Here is a 13406-nt window from a genome sequence, read left to right as displayed (position 1 = left end):
TCCTCTGACCTCTAGCATCCACAAGTCATTTTTGCCCACAGGACTGCCGCATACTGGATGTTTTTCCCTTTTTACACCATTCTTTGTAAACCCTAGAAATGGTTGTGCGTGAAAATCCCAGTAACTGAGCAGATTGTGAAATACTCAGACCGGCCCATCTGGCACCAACAACCATGCCACGCTCAAAATTGTTTAAATGACCTTTCTTTTCCATTCTGACATTCAGTTTGGAGTTCAGGAGATTGTCTTGACCAGGACCACAACCCTACATGCATTGTGATTGGTTGACTAGATAATTGCATTAATGAGAAATAGAACAGGTGTTCCTAATAATTCTTTAGGTGAGTGTATATATATATATATATATCTATATATATATATATATATATATATATATATATATAAAAAAAAAAAAAAGCAGACTGATGTACTAGCCCTAAAAAGGGCTTTTTGGGGTGCTGTCAGGACGCTGTCCTTACAGCAGATGAGTCTGTGGACACAGAACAATGCCCTAGCTAACGCTTTCCCTATTAAATCAGCAGCAGCAGCACTGTCCCTCCTCTCACTAAGAATGCAGCTTCCGAATGAATCTAAAATGGATGCTGTCCAGGAGGTGGGAGGGAGGGTCTGCTGCTGATTGGCTGGAATGTGTCTGCTGACTGTGAGGTACAGGGTCAAAGTTTGCTCAATGATGATGTATAGGGGGCGGACCGAACATCGCATATGTTCGCCCGCCGCGGAGAATGCGAACAAGCTATGTTCGCCGGGAACTATTCGCCGGCGAACTATTCGGGACATCTCTACTCCTCATGCATTTGCCACCTTCACCACTCTGTGACTGGGCCACTATGTTGACTCCTTAATGTGGTTTCTATCCTCCCCATAATGTAACTGGACCACTTTGTTGACTCCTCATGCGGTTGCCACCCTCCCGACTCTATTACGGGGCCACTATTGTCCCTGTTTGGCCTTGTTGACATCACAATTTATTTTACCCTTCTTCTGATCTGTCAGAAGGATGGAAAAATGAGAAACACAACTGATCCAGTCTTTGGAGCATTCGTAAGGCCTATATCACATTGGTGGTCCTCACCCAAATTACGGATATCACTTTATCATTATGGGTATCCGATCTCTATGATATCAAGTATTGAGTTCACTTACCCCCTGATGATCCCACATAGTGGGGGAAACGCGTTGGGATTTTTTTTATGTCTATCTATGTTTAGGGTGAATTTACTACATATACCTTGATGCACTGTGTACCTGGTTGACTGTTATAACACAACACTAGGGTTGTATACAGAGTCCATCAATTTACCCTATGTCTATAGGGGAGAGTATATGTATAGTGTTTCTTTTTTCTTTCTTTATTTTCACTGACATGCACCTATTCTACCTCCACCACATTGTTAGGGTTGATTTAGGACCTTGTTAGTCCAGGTTCGAGGACAGGGAGTCCCCACCATCAGGGACCATCCCTGGGCTGAGCACTAGACTAGGGCGAGACTATAGGGACACTTCTCCCCACCCTTTAGAATGTATCAGTATAGCTGCCTGCTGTGGAATTATCTGAGCATAACCTCAGTGATTTTTGTTCCGTGTGTCTTATTTTAAGGATATTTAATTAAAGTCTATTAATTTTAAGGGTTATAATAATTGCTGGAACTATATCACATGGTCCTTATTTTGTATCAGGATATGCTCATAATTTGGAAGCCAAAAGCAGCAGTGGATACAAAACACACAAGACATGCAAACTTTCCAATCATGTGTTATCTCTGTTTTGGATCCACTTTTTTTTTTGGCCTTAGCAATACTGATGGATTACTGACCAAATGCTGACCATGTAAAGGCGGATGCTCAAAAGACAGGATCCGTTTTTGGGGGTTGTTCTTATGACATCAGAAGAAGGGCAAAATAAACAGTGACGTCAACACAAACTTACTGCTGACACCCACTCCACTCTGTCATGGGGGCACTACTTGTTTCAGTGCGTAACAGAACAGGTTCTGTAGAAATCTATGTGGAATCAGCTGAAGATGGTATAAAAGGAGTGAGCTTTTTCACTCTATAGTATAATCTTGGGCCATTGCACAGTTCATTATACCTGGCGCTAACATTGACCTGTAAGGTTGAGTTCACACTTCAGTTATTTGGTCAGTTTTGGCCCCGTTAACTGACTAATAAAGTGAAGTGTGAAATGATTATAAGGCCTCTTTCACACGGGCGTCCCGGATTTGCTCCGGATGCGTCGCGTGTGCATTGCGGGAAAACCGCGCGAGTAGGCACGCAATTGCAGTCAGTTTTGACTGCGATTACGTTCCGATGTTCAGTTTTTTTCCACGCGAGTGCAATGCGTTTTGCACGCACGTGAGAAAAAACTGAATGTGGTACCTAGACCCAAACCTCTTCACTGAAGTTTGGGTTTGGGTTAGGTGTTCTGTATATTTTATTATTTTCCCTTATAACATGGTTATAAAGGAAAAAAATTGCATTCTTAATACAGAATACTTACTAAAATGTTGCTTGAGGGGTTAAAAAAATTAACTCACCTCATCCTGTTGTTTGCGCAGCCGGCATCTTCTTCTTCTTTCAGGACTTGCAAAAGGACCTTTGATGACATAATCGCGCTCAAAACGTGGTGAGCGCGGTGATGTCAGCGCAGGTCCTGCTGAATGAAGATAGAAGATCCTTCAAAGGTCGTTTTGCAGGTCCTGAAAGAAGAAGAAAGAAGACGATGCCGGCTGCGCGAACAGCAGGATGAGGCGAGTTAATTTTTTAAATTTTTTTTTAACCCCTCAAGCAACATTTTAGTAAGAATTCTGTATTAAGAATGCTATTCTTTTCCTTTATAACCATGTTATAAAGGAAAATAATACAGTAAATTGACTTTTATCAATTTACTAACATCATCTCCTAGCAACCATGAGTGAAAATCGCACCGCATCCGCACTTGCATCCCCATTCATTTGCTGTTTGATCTTGCCTATTGCAGATTTCCTTTTAGGTCTTGGATTTTTTAAAATTGTAAAAAAAAAATTGTATCCTTTATTATTTTCTGGAGCAAATATACAAGTTCTCATATCAACCAGTTAAAATTTACAAATATACTTTATAAAAGTTAATACACTTGTTCCTTTTAACCCACCCCATCCCTTTTGTTTCCCTACTGCGGGGTCCGTCCGCATTTTAATATCTACCTTGATTTCTGTTTCCAAAAATTCCCAGTATAAGGGATCTTGGGGGCCTGAAGCGAGCCTGCCCCCTCGGGGAGCCATCACTCCAATTTCCTTGCCACTCTTCTATAGGCGTCAATAGTGTCTAGCCGAGCCCTCCATTCATAAAAGCTAGGACTATTCTTCGTTCCCCAATGTTTAATTATCAAGGCCTTTGCGACCATGAAACCTTCCATGCTAACTCGTAATTGGTAGGGGGTCAGCTCAGAGCGGGGGAAAAGACCCAATATTGCCTGCGTAAAACTTCGCTTCAATTTGATCTTATATCTTTTATATAGTTCCTCATAAATACTAGTCCAAAACCCCCACACTTCCGGACAATTCCATAGTAGGTGACCTAACTCCGCATTTTCTGACGAACATTTCCAGCACAGGTCCTTCCTTTCCTTGTATATCTAGGAGAGGAAGGAGGGGGAGTAGTATAGGCGTTGAACAATCTTGAACTGTATCAATCTGTATTTATGAGAGATCGATACTTTTTTTATGTTTTGATATACGGTATCCCATTCCAAGCTGTTCCCCTCACCCAATTCAGCTTCCCAGCCTCCCTCACTTTTAAAGGGCTTCTGTCACCCCACTAAAGTGATTTTTTTTTTGGGGGCTAGTTAAATTAGTTATATAGCGATATATGAAAATATAATTGTGTTACTTACTTTGATCCAGCAGTTTATTCAAAAAACGAAGTTTTATCATATGCAAATTCGGTCTCTACCAGCAAGTAGGGCGGCTACTTGCTGGTAGCTGCTGCAGAAATCCGCCTCCTCCTCTTGTTGATTGACAGGGCCAGCCGGGATCTCCTCCTCCGGCCAGCCCTGTCGGCATTTCAAAAATCGCGCGCCTGTGTTGATTCGGCGCAGGCGCTCTGAGATGAGGAGGCTCGTCTCCTCAGAACTCCCTCAGTGCGCCTGCGCCGATGACGTCTTCTATTTCGGTGATGTCATCGGCGCAGGCGCACTGAGGGAGTTCTGAGGAGACGAGCCTCCTCATCTCAGAGCGCCTGCGCCGAATCAACACAGGCGCGCGATTTTTGAAATGCCGACAGGGCTGGCCGGAGGAGGAGATCCCGGTTGGCCCTGTCAATCAACACGACGAGGGGGCGGATTTCTGCAGCTGCTACCAGCAAGTAGACGCCCTACTTGCTGGTAGAGACCGAATTTGCATATGATAAAACTTCGTTTTTTTAATAAACTGCTGGATCAAAGTAGGTAACACAATTATATTTTTATATATATCGCTATATAACTAATTTAACTAGCCCCAAAAAAAAAAATCACTTTAGTGGGGTGACAGAAGCCCTTTAAATGTGGTTATTTCCCCCAAACAGTCCCGGAGTTTATGATATATTTGAGAGAGTGTAAGTTGAGTATCCTTAGATCTAAAACAATAATCCAAGAAGGGGCTTGTCATAATGGCCAATAAACTTTTATCCTGAGTGCTCATATATGCGTGACTAATTTGTGCGTACCTATATCTATCTACAAAGGACGGTATACCTTTTATTAATTCATCTAAGGGAATAATATAACCATGTGAAATTATATGAGATAAGCGGTTAATTCCGCGTGAATTCCAGTATTTATAATCTACAATTGACTTAAATTCTTTTAAATTATAATTGTGCCAAAGTGGAGTAAAATGAGTAGGGAATGTCTCACCCAGTAATTTTTTTTATCTTATTCCAAACCTTGTTTAGTGTATCACTAAGCAAACATTGTTTTTCCTCATGTCCAAATGACCAGTCTCCAAGACAGAAAAAATGTCCCCATATGGCCCCTGGAAATCCCTTGAGAGGATACCCAACAACAAAGCGGCCTGGCTTTCTGCCCTCCCCCCTCCCAGACACCACTTTATCTGTGCTGCAATATAATATCCCTGGAGGAATGGAAGGGAACGGCCACCCCTTCTCTCCGATATACAGAGATATTTTTGCTTAATCCTAACCCTTCCCCTCCCCCAGATTAAGTCGTTCATCAATTTGTCCACTAACCAAAAAGTGGAATCATCAATCCATATCGGGCATGCTGTCAGAGGGTATAATGCAATAGGGAGGACCACCATCTTAATCAATGCAATCCTTTCCTCCTGTGACAAGGGCAGCTTCTGCCAAGACCGGATCTTCTCCCTGATCTTATTAACCATAGGAGTTATATTTAAAGGGAGTCTGTCACCACATTTGGGCATATTAGACTGACCAAATAGTGTTATATGTGCCACCCAGAACTTAAAAACTGTACCTTTGTTGTGGAAAACGGACTTTTCTTTTAGCCAAAAATGAACTTTGAACATTATGTTAATGAGCCCTCTCAAGTGCCCAGGGCGGCGTCTCAATCCTCCGAGCCCCAGGCAGCACCTCCTCAACGGCTCATAACCCCGCCCTCCGTGTGCCTCTGCCCGCCCGTTTACTCCCCTCCTCTGTCCTTTTCCACTGCAGCTGCGCGGTCAAATTCGTAGCAGACGCATGCGCAGTAGGTATTGCGATGCCCTGCCAGGAGCGGGCATCGCATTGCGCATGCGCCCGCCATGAATTTGACCGCGCAGCTGCAGTGGAAAAGGACAGAGGAGGGGAGTAAACGGGCGGGCAGAGGCACACGGAGGGCGGGGTTATGAGCCGTTGAGGAGGTGCTGCCTGGGGCTCGGAGGATTGAGACGCCGCCCTGGGCACTTGAGAGGGCTCATTAACATAATGTTCAAAGTTCATTTTTGGCTAAAAGAAAAGTCAGTTTTTCCACAACAAAGGTACAGTTTTTAAGTTCTGGGTGGCACATATAACACTATTTGATCAGTCTAATATGCCCAAATGTGGTGACAGACTCCCTTTAAGGAATTATATCGAGACAGGTCCGCACTTATGCCGATACCCAGATATCGGATGGAGTCAGTTAATCCAAGAACCTTAATGCCTAAGGCCCTGTCAGGGGGCACTCGGACCAGAGGGAGAAGTTCAGATTTATCCCAGTTTACTTTATACCCCGATATCGCCCCATATTCTTTCAAGATATTCATAACAGGTGTAACGGCCTTCCATCCCTGCCTCAGGAATACAAGAATGTCGTCCGCGTATAGACTAATCCTATCTTCCTCTCCTCTCCCTCCAAATCCTACGATCTGATTAGACTGCCGGATTTTACAAGCGAGAAATTGTTAATTAAAATAGATGTTGAAAAAAAAAGTGGGATCAGTTAGAACCAAAACACTCTGGTCATTAAGGGGTTAACCCCATTCAGTACCGAGCCACCTTTTAACTTAAATCCCAGGGCAATTTTTGCAAATCTGACGTGTCACTTTTTATGGTAATAACTTTGAAAAGCTTTTTGATTTTGAGGGGTTTAAATAATGGAAACCACACATGAATTACTTTAGAAACTACACCCCTCTAATTAATTAATATTAAAAACTGATGTTACAAACTTTGTTAACCCTTGAGGTGTTCCACAATAATTAAAGGAAAATGGAGTTGAAATTTCAAAATTTCATTTCTTTTGTAGATTTTTTTTGTTAATCATTTTTTTCTTGCAACTCAGCAAGGGTTAACAGCAAAATAAACCTCAATATACATTACACTCAATATACATTTACAGAAATACCCCACATGTGGTGGTAAACTGCTGTAGGGGCACATGGCAGTGGTCAGAAGGAAAGGAGTGCCATAAGGTTTTTGAAGGCAGATTTTGCTAGAATGGATTTTGGTACCATTTTGGGGCACATATGACTTTTCCATCACTCGATATGCATTTTGTAAGGCGAGGTGACAAAAAAATTACTGTTCAGGTATAGTTTTTATTTATTTTATTTTTACAGCATTCACCTGACAGTATCATGTAACATTTTTATAGAGCAGGTTGTTATGGATGGGGTGATACCCAATGTGTCTATTGTTTATATTTTTGTTACGTTTTACCCAGTAAAAGCATTTTTGAATAGCATAAAATCTTGTATTTGTGTTGCCACGTTCTGAGAGACTTTTTTTTTTTTTTGAGCAATTGTCATTTTTTGTGGGATGAGGTGACTGTTTGATTTGTACCATTTTAGGGTACATACGCCTTTTTGATCGCTTGGTATTACACTTTTTGTGAGGCAAAGTGACCAAAAAAAATTCTGTTTTGGCACTTTATTTTTTTTGTTTTGTTTTTATGGTGTTCACCTGACGGGGTGGATCATGTGATATATATATATACAGGTGAAACTTGAAAAAATTTGAATATCATGTAAAGTTCATTTATTTCTGTAATGCAACTTAAAAGGTGAAACTAATATATGAGATAGACTCATTACATGCAAAGCGAGATATTTCATGCCTTTATTTGTTATAATTTGGATGATTATGACTTACAGCTTATGAAACCCCAAAGTCACAATCTCAGGTCCCCTTTGCTCAGGGAGTATGGATTAATTAGCTGACTGGAGTGCGACACTTTGAGCCTAGAATATTGAACCTTTTCACAATATTCTAATTTTAAGTTGCATCAATGCAACTCCTTTTAAGTTTCATTACTGAAATAAATGAACTTTTGCACGATATTCAAATTTTTTGAGTTTCACCTGTAGAGTCGGTTGATACGTATTCGGCGATACTTAATATGGCTACTTTTTTTGTTTACTTTATTTTTTTATAACTAAATTTGGGGAAAAGGGTACTTATTTTTTTCTTTACTTAAAACTTTATTTATTATGTAAAAAAAAAAAAAAAAAGGTCATTTCTTTTTTTACTTTTTATTTTTTGTCCCACTATGGACTTCAACTTTTGGGGGTCTAATGTCCTGTACAATGCATTACATTACAATACATCTGTATCGTAATGCATTGGCTGTAAGTGTATTACACATTGCAATACACTAAGGCTGGTTTCACACGGGCGTTGCGGAAAAAGATGCGGGTGTGTTGCGGGAACATGCGCGATTTTTCCGCGCAAGTGCAAAACATTGTAATGCGTTTTGCACGCACGTGAGAAAAATCGGCATGTTTGGTTCCCAAACCCGAACTTCTTAACAGAAGTTCGGGTTTGGGTTAGATGCTGTGTAGATTGCTATTATTTTCCCTTATAACCATGTTATAAGGGAAAATAATACATTCTTAATACAGAATGTTTAGTACAATAGCGCTGGAGGGGTTAAAAAAAAAAAATTAATAATTTAACTCACCTTAATCCACTTGTTCGCGCAGCCCGGCTTCTCTTCTGTCTTCTTCTTTGAGGAATAGGACCTTTGATGACGTCACTGCGCTCATCACATGGTCCATCACATGATCTTTTACCATGGTGATGGATCACGTGACGGACCATGTGATGAGCGTAGTGACGTCACCACAGGTCCTTTTCCTGTGCACAGCAAAGATGAAGACAGAAGAGAAGCCGGGCTGCGCGAACAAGTGGATTAAGGTGAGTTAAATAATATATATTTTTTTTTTAACCCCTCCAGCCCTATTGTACTAAGCATTCTGTATTAAGAATGCTATTATTTTCCCTTATAACCATGTTATAAGGGAAAATAATAATGATCGGGTCTCCATCCCGATCGTCTTTTAGCAACCGTGCGTGAAAATTGCACCGCATGCGCACAGATTTGCAGATGCGTGCGATTTTCACGCAGCCCCATTCACTTCTATGGGGCCTGCGTTGCGTGGAAAATGCACAATATAGAGCATGCTGCGATTTTCACGCAACGCTCAAGTGATGCACAGCCCCATAGAAATGAATGGGTCGGGATTCAGTGCGGGTGCGATGCGTTCAACTCACGCATTGCACCCGCGTGGAAATCTCGCCCGTGTGAAAGGGGCCTAACAGTCTGGTTGCCTGTAAGACCCAGGGGGTTGGGTCTCAGGCTTTCATGGAAGGCATCGGGCTGCCTTCCCAGCCATCAGGTCCCCGTCACCGCAGGGACCTGACAAGGAAGAAGCTCCCTCACTCCATAGACATTGCACATGCGAGGCTCAATGTGCCGGCATTGGGGTTTTCAACGATGTCGGAGCATACTGCAGGGGTTCGGCTAACTTGAATAGCCGGATCCCTGATGCTGATCAGGCAGGCGCAGCTCCTGCACCCGCCCGCATAGCTGTATGGCGCTGGGATTTACGTCACAGTTCCCAGCGCAGTACAGTTTACGGAGCTGGTATCCTACAAGTTACTGAGAGCGATGCCTGACTGAGCGGTAAGCGCTCACTACAGGCAGTGCAGGGGGAAGCTGCTATACGTTTTTTGGCCGGAGAAAATACCGCAGCATACTGCGCTTTTTGCTCCGGACAAAAATCCTGAACACTTGCTGCAAGGCCGGATCCGGAATTAATGCCCATTGAAAGGCATTAATCCAGATCCGGCCTTAAGCTAAACGTCGTTTCGGCGCATTGCCGGATCCGACGTTTAGCTTTTTCTGAATGGTTACCATGGCTCCCAGGACGCTAAAGTCCTGGCAGCCATGGTAAAGTGTAGTGGGGAGCGGGGGAGCAGTATACTTACCGTCCGTGCGGCTCCCCGGGCGCTCCAGAGTGACGTCAGGGCGCCCCACGCGCATGGATGACGTGATCGCATGGGCACGTCATCCATGCGCATGGGGCGCTCTGACGTCATTCTGGAGCGCCCCGGGAGCCGCACGGACTGTAAGTATACTGCTCCCCCGCTCCCCACTACTACTATGGCAGCCAGGACTTTAATAGCGTCCTGGCTGCCATAGTAACACTGAACGCATTTTGAAGACGGATCCGTCTTCAAATGCTTTCAGTTCACTTGCGTTTTTTCCGGATCCGGCGTGTAATTCCGGCAAATGGAGTACACGCCGGATCCGGACAACGCAAGTGTGAAAGAGCCCTTAACCATGCTTCAAAAATCATTGTTTGCAGGTGGCAGATCGTGCTAATTATGATCTGCCGCCGACAAACCACTAGACAGCATGACGACGAGCGACGGCATAGCAATCGCTTCTCCCCATGTAATAGCAACGGTCTCCTCTGCCAGCTAGCAGACGCTTTTCTCCCCACAATCACTTGCTTAATTAGCCTGTGTAATACAGGCAGTGATGATGTTAGGTGGGGGTCTAATGATTAGATCAAATTTTCTCATCGTGTACTTCCCTTTGTAATACCACAAGTTAACGTCCTCACAATCTGGGGCAAATCAGTGTCAAAATCTGAAAGCGACACGAGGCTTTTGGTGCACAAATGCAGTGAAAACTGTGTGGAAAATCTGCATAAACTACATGGTCATGTGCATTTACCCTCACATCTAAGGCTACTTTCACACTAGCGTTCGGGTGTCCGCTTGTGAGTTCTGTTTGAAGGCTCTCACAAGCGGCCCCGATCCGTCCAGCCCTAATGCATTCTGAGTGGACGCGGATCCGCTCAGAATGCATCAGTTTGTGCTCCGCTCAGCCGGCGGACACCTGAACGCAGCTTGCAGCGTTTGGGTGTCCGCCTGGCCGTGCGGAGGCAAACGGATCCGTCCAGACTTACAATGTAAGTCAATGGGGACGGATCCGTTTGAAGTTGACACAATATGGCTACATTTTCAAACGGATCCGTCCCCCATTGACTTTCAATGTAAAGTCAAAACGGATTATTATTATTATTTTTTTTTTGTTCATGGTAATGCAAACGGATCTGTTCTGAACGGATCTAAGCGTTTGCATTATAGGTGCGGATCCGTCTGTGCAGATACCATACGGATCCGCACCTAACGCAGGTGTGAAAGTAGCCTAACGCTGGGTTCACACCTAAGCGTACTGAACGAGCGCTCTGTATGAGCGATTATTTCGGGCGTTTACTTACGCGGTCGGCAAACAAGCAAACGCCCATTGTCGCGCGTTCCCAGAAGTCTATGTACGGGAACGCGCAACACCATGCCCCAAAGAATCTCCTGTACTTCTTGGGGCGTAGAGCGTTTTACAGCGCGTTCGTACGCGCTGTAGAAAGCTCAAGTGAGAACCATGACCATAGGGAATCATTGGTTCTTGCCTGTTGAGCGTTTTACAGCGCGTAGGAACGCGCTGTAAAACGCTCAGGTGTGAACCCAGCGTCAATCATGTTAAGAGTCTGGCCATGTCTCAGCCCTACCAACTACAACAGGGTTGTCCCAGTATCTGAACAGCAGCGGTCCGACTGCTTCCCTGTTTGAATGGAGCAGCGGTCACGCATGTGGACCGTCATCACATTTAACTCTATGGCGATGCCAGAGATAGCTGAGCGCTTGCACTCTGCAGTCTCTTGCATAGAGTTGAATGGAGCAGGGGACACACATGCATATCTGCTGCACCATTTAAATGGGTAGCACAGGTACCCATTCTTTTCATCACTGGACCCCCAGTGGTCAGAACCCACTGACCAGGCACATCCCCTATTAGGCCTCTTGCACACTGCCGTTCCATGCATTGGGGACCGTAATTTGAAGTCCCCAATGCACAGGCCCCATCCGTGCGGCAGCCGCGACAGATCCAGACCCATTCAACATGAATCTGTCTGTGATCTGTCCACACCGTAAAAAAATAGAACAAGTTCTGTTTTTTTGTGGTGCGGAGGCACAGACAAACACCTCCGTAGTGCTTTCGTGGGGTTCCATGCCTCCGTTCCACATCGCAGCTCCGGATTGCAGACCCATTCAAGTGTTTACGGGCCGCAATACGGACCACAGCCTGCAACGGCCGTGTGCATGAGGCCTTAAGGGGATAAATTGTCTTAATGGGACAAACCCTTACGGATTGAGCCAATTTGTTATTTTTTTCCTACCTTCCAAAATGCACAACTTTTTACATTTTTATCACATTGCCATGAGGGATTTTTTTCAGGAAAAGTTGTATTTAACGGCACAATCAAATTTTTTATATCTTGTATTGAAAAAGGAGAAAAAGTCCTTTGTGGAGTGAAATTGGGTTTTTGATTCTTACAGTGTTCAGTGTGCGCTAAAAATGACATGACGTCCTTATTCTGAAGGTCAGTATGAGTATGGCAATGTGTATAGTTTGTTATATTTTTTTTTTTTTTTTAACAAAGTCAAAGAACAATTGTTTGACAACTAACTTTTTTAGATTTCTGTTTGCAGAGCTGAACGGGGCAAACTAGTTTTTACTGGTAGCATTTTAAGGTACATACAACTTAGTTACATTTTTAGGGGGAACAAGGTGACCAAAAAAATGGTGGAAAATCTCTTGATATTTTAATAGTTACCTGTTATATTTAATTTGTTTATTTTTATATGTAAAATTGGGAAATGGGGTGATTTGAATATTTTTTATGAACTTAAAAAAAAATTTAAACTGTCAATTTTAGTCCCTGAAGGAGACTTATACATGCAATCTTCTGATTGTCCCATAGACTACAGTATAATACTTTTGCAGTTTATGGGATTCTGAAAGGTTGCCTGTAAAGCCAGCTTTTCAGGCATCTCACTGACCGCACTGGGGAAGGCCGTCATGGCAGCATTAAAAAATGCTTTATATCAGCCCCATGGTCCATAGACACAATGGTCAGGAGGGGACCTCATTGACTTCTATAATGTAGAGTTTTCTGGACATGCTCTGTGACCGTTGCAGAGGACATTTAACAAGGAAAGAATAGAGATGATATCTCCTCATCATTACAGGCAGGTTTAGAAATGGCATATAACTGCAGTAAAGTGATCTGTACAGACCAAAGAAGTGGGGCCTATTATCAGGGGCCACAATGAAAACGGGAGTTTATGGTTGTAGTTCAAATATAGATATTGATATGGAAAGTTTAAAATATAAATCAAAAATTCTTTAAAAATATATTTAACACAAAAACGTGATTTAAACAATAGGTCATTTTCTGATGGCACATTCCCTTTAAGTCTCCATACACCATCATGCCCCACAGCGGATTCTTGCCTAAAAATTTAAAACCAGCCAGCAACCTTGAAAAAGAGACTGCCCTCGCAAAGACTCAGCAACAAAACTGCAAGACAGGAAATGCATAGTTCTAAACTTGCTGCCATCACGCGGTATGGATGCGGCCATAACCGGTAAGCCATCTACATCCAGTGTTCCCAAGATCTGAACAAGTCAGCATTTTAGCCAATGTTAATATTTCAGGCTCTATTAGGAGCTGAAACAGTGTCGCTTGTGCTTTGCTGCTATGGGTGTATTAGAAATAATCACTATATACAAATGACACAGTAAGGTAAGAGTAAGAGTAAAAATTAATTTATTGTCTACACAAAAGCATATTTAC

The sequence above is a fragment of the Bufo bufo genome, chromosome 8 (genome assembly GCF_905171765.1).
Source record: "Bufo bufo chromosome 8, aBufBuf1.1, whole genome shotgun sequence".
Classification (NCBI taxonomy): domain Eukaryota; kingdom Metazoa; phylum Chordata; class Amphibia; order Anura; family Bufonidae; genus Bufo; species Bufo bufo.
The sequence above is the reverse complement of the archived record's forward strand: the minus strand, read 5'-3'. Positions refer to the sequence as shown.